A 4547-nucleotide genomic window follows, 5' to 3' on the forward strand; every position below is an offset into this window, starting at 1 on the left:
TGTTGGTGCCGTGTGAGTACTGTGTAATATTGTGAATCTCGTGAAATATACAGGTAAGGCAATTTTCTTTATTATGTTATGTATGTATGTATGTATGTATGTATGTATGTATGTATGTATGTAAAATATTTATACAGGATGTGAACGATATATTTTTATTTTTTGTTATCAGTTTATTAATTTATTTTTATAGTACCATTGTTCTGTGTTTGTCTGTTTCTTTGTTAGTCTTGGTTTTCCTCTTCCTTCTACCTTTCACCCCTCACCCTCTTTCCCCTCACCCTTCACCCTCTTCCCTTCACCCTCAACCTTCACCCTCTTCCCCTCACCCTTGACCCCTCACCCTTGACCCCTCACCTTCCACCCCTCACCTCCCTCCAGCCACCCCACCTTCCCCTCCTAACCCCCCCCCCCTCTCCACAGGACAGAGAGGGGGGGCTCTTGGTAAACAAAGGCATATCACGGTGTCTGGTGTGTGTCACGTTCTGAGGCTTATGTATACTCATCGTTAAGGCAGTGAGTCCCTGGGGAAGGAGTCCTAGGAGTCCTGATGGGGTCCTGGAGGGGGTCCTGGAGGGTCCTGGTGTGATCCTGGTGGGGTCTTGGGGGGGTTTCTGTAAGAGTCCTGAGGCATCCTTCCGTGTACCTGTATTTAGTGAAGGATATAAGGCAATGTTCTCTCAACCTCTGTGATGTATTTTAAGATTTATCAATACACGCAAAAAACAAAATCCTCTCGTGTTTATATCCTAGTACGATACGTTAGTCTTTTGTTTATATCCTAGTACGGTACGTTAGTCTTTTGTTTATATCCTAGTACGATACGTTAGTCTTTTGTTTATATCCTAGTACGGTACGTTAGTCTTTTGTTTATATCCTAGTACGATACGTTAGTCTTTTGTTTACATTCTCATTACTGGTGGTAGTGTATCAGACAATTTTTTCGTCCTGTTTACAGTTCTCAATACTGGGGATAGCACAGTGATCAGCCGCTTGTGTTTTGTTTATAAATACCGGGCAGGAACTCTTTAATCAGCTGTTGGGCTTTTGTTTACCATCAAAAATTGGCGGGAATCGGCTGTTTGTTGGCGGGAATCAGCTGTTGTTTAGCAGGAATCAGCTGTTGGTTGGCAGGAATCAGCTGTTGTTTCGTGGGAATAAACAATTAATTGGCGGGAAAACTGGTGGTGGTGATGTTAATATAGTAAATGTCCTTTAAATATTGGCGCGAAATCTGGGCCGCTTGTTGACCCTGACCTCCCTCCCCCCTCCCCCCCCACCCCCCCTGCTCCGTCCACTGCCCAGAGCCGCCTCACATGTTTACACAGGCAGCTGGTGCTTGATCGAGGTAGTTAGGTTGTTGTTGAAGCCAGATGCGGGGTTCTGACATCACCTCCTGCATACGGACGTTGGTTAATAGTCTTGTAACTTGAGTATTTGTTGCTTATACCTGCACTCTCTCTATCTCTCTCTGTTTATATACCTGACCTCTGTTTATATACCTGCATTTTCTGTTTATATACCTACCTGAGCTCTGTTTATATACCTGCAGTCTCTAGTTCATGGTAAACTATTTATGAACTTGTCTGATGAGTTTACTGAATACACCCCCTTCTCTCTCTCTCTCAAAATTTACGTCATTTGGTATTTTGTGAAGTCAGTAATTAATTTGTGACGTCAGCATATGTCATGTGACGTCAAAGGATGCTGTTAATGTTGGAAAGTGGTCGGTGACGTCACGAGAGGATAAAGTCACTTGTTTATGTTATAATCATAGTGGAGGACGCCTGGTACTCTCTCTCTCTCTGTCTCTGTCTCTGTCTCTTTATCTATTTATCTATCTATCTGTCATGTACTTTGTGTCTGTCTGTCTGTCTGTCATCACACAATAACTAGGAAATTAAAGCATAAAATCGACCAATAAAAAAAGCCTTAATTACCGAACCTTAATAAAACAACTTACAATAACAGTGGAAGATAATGACGTCACTGAGTCCAGGACAAGGGGCAGGAAATAGTCAAGATTCTTTTGTAAACACGGGGGTGAGGTCGTTTTTGTCGTGGCAGAGGTCAGGCAGAAGGACAAACTGCCTCCTCCTCCTCCTCCTCAATCTGCCACTACACACGAGGACTCAATCTATGGTTGTTAAGTCTGCCACACACCTCTAGTACTCAAATATTGGTCACTGAGTCTTGTCATATACACCCACACCCACACACACCCGCAGGACTCCAACAGCGGTGGTTAAGTCTGCTAAATATAGCGGAAGGTGGTAATTAGTGGTAAACGTTGGATGGAAACAATGTTAGCCGGACCTGCTAAATATAGCGGTGGTGGAGGAGAGAAGCAGTCCGTCTATTGAAGGGAATCGTGTTATTATTATTATTATTGTTTACGTCAAATGGGCAAAAAATTCAGTACATGACATGCTTTTTGCCCCAAGACACGCATCTCTACTGCCCCCTTGCCCATTAGACGCGCCCTAATATTGCCCTCCCTTGCCCATTAGACACGCCCTAATATTGCCCTCCCTTGCCCATTAGACACACCCTAATATTGCCCTCCCTTGCCCATTAGACACGCCCTAATATTGCCCTCCCTTGCCCATTAGACACGCCCTAATATTGCCCTCCCTTGCCCATTAGACACGCCCTAATATTGCCCTCCCTTGCCCATTAGACACGCCCTAATATTGCCCTCCCTTGCCCATTAGACACGCCCCTAATATTGCCCTCCCTACCCATTAGACACGCCCTAATATTGCCCTCCCTTGCCCACTAGACACATCCGACCCATAATCCTATGATAATCCGATCCTTCTACCCCCTCCCCCACCTTGGCTTAGCCAGAACCGTATTCCCTCCTAACCCATTCCCCTCCTACCCCTTTCTCCCTCCCTCCTCCCCACGACGAACCTTTCCTTTCACACACTATAAAAAGTAACCTCCCCCCCTCTCCAATTTCTTTCCCTTCACCTCCCTTCCCCCTCCTCCTCCTACTCCTCTTCCACCTCCCCTTCCCCCCCTTCTTTCGCAATACAACCCTCCCTTCCTAGACAGACACAAGCCCTCCAGCCCCTCCCTCCCACCAGAACCTACATATGATCTTTCTAACAATCAGGGTGTTCAGGCGGGGTGGGAGGGGAGGAGGACTTCTCAGGTTACTTCTCCCTCTCCTCTCCTAAGCCCCCCTTCTTACATTTCTCTCAATTCTCCCACAATAATACACACACACACTTTCTTCACTCCACTAAGTCTACCTGTCTCAATTCTCCTTCTCCATTAATTCCCACATTTCTCTCACCTCTCACCTTTTCCTCACTTCTCACTACCCTCTTCCTTCTCACCCCCCCTCCACCCCCATCATCGCTCATGTCTCTAAATCTCTAACTATTTTGTCATTATTACGAATATTACTTTAGGCCCAATCGCTCAGAGTCGAGTACCTCTAATAATAATAATAATAATAATAATAATAATAATAATAATAATAATAATAATAATAATAATAATAATAATAATAATAATAATAATAATAATAATAATAATAATAATCTCTCAATTTAGTCACCCAAAAAAGTCCTGCCCATAAATGCTTCAGATTCAAGAGTCTGAATCTCGGGGATCATGGTTCGCGATCAGGACTTTTTTGGGTGACTGTACAGTCGGCCAAAGATGCACCGACCCCACCCTGAGTCTCGTGATCGTAATTTGACCTGGCAATACTTGGTAAAGGAAGGCTGTATGTAAAGGTGATTGGTGGATCTGTTTTTGGTTGTAATACTGTCAGGATAATTATTAAACAAAACCAAAGGTAGAATTAAATAAACTATTCATCATTATTTTAGATCATGAAAAGTTTCCACTTGTTCGTATATTTGTTTAAATAATGAAAAAAAAATTATATAAATGACTTGGCAACTCAACTACAACCACAGCTGCTACAAGATTCTCACATCAAATTTTCTTTATTTAAACAAATATACGAACAAGTTGTAAGGTTTCATACTTCTTAGTGATGTATAAGGAAGATTTACTGGCGTTATTGACTTATTGACACCTGGGAACAGACAGACAGACAGACAGAGATCAATCAAACAAGGGAAAAAAAAAGAGCTACCAATTGGAGGTCACGACGGATTATGTAGACGTCATCAGGTTACCATGACGACGCAATGACGCTATCGTGATGTCACCCGGTTACCATGACAACATTAGGACGCTACCCAGCCTCGACCACAACAACACCATGTATACACTGACACCATGTATATATAGATCTCCTTAGCTCTTATACATATACAACGTCTTATACATACATGTGTACCCCTTGTCGTAAACATACATGATATACAGTATACATAACAGCTGACCAAAAAGTGCTAATCACATTTTAAGAATTATGGTTTAACCCTTTTGAGAACGGTAGTTTAATTAGCACCTTATAGACAGTGGTTTAACATTCTGAGGTCGATGGTATTTAACTCTTTGGGGATGTTGGTTTAACACTGAGCATTATGGTTTAACCCTTTACAGGACGATGGTTT

This window comes from Homarus americanus, unplaced genomic scaffold, assembly GCF_018991925.1.
Source record: "Homarus americanus isolate GMGI-L3 unplaced genomic scaffold, GMGI_Hamer_2.0 scaffold24523, whole genome shotgun sequence".
NCBI lineage: Eukaryota > Metazoa > Arthropoda > Malacostraca > Decapoda > Nephropidae > Homarus > Homarus americanus.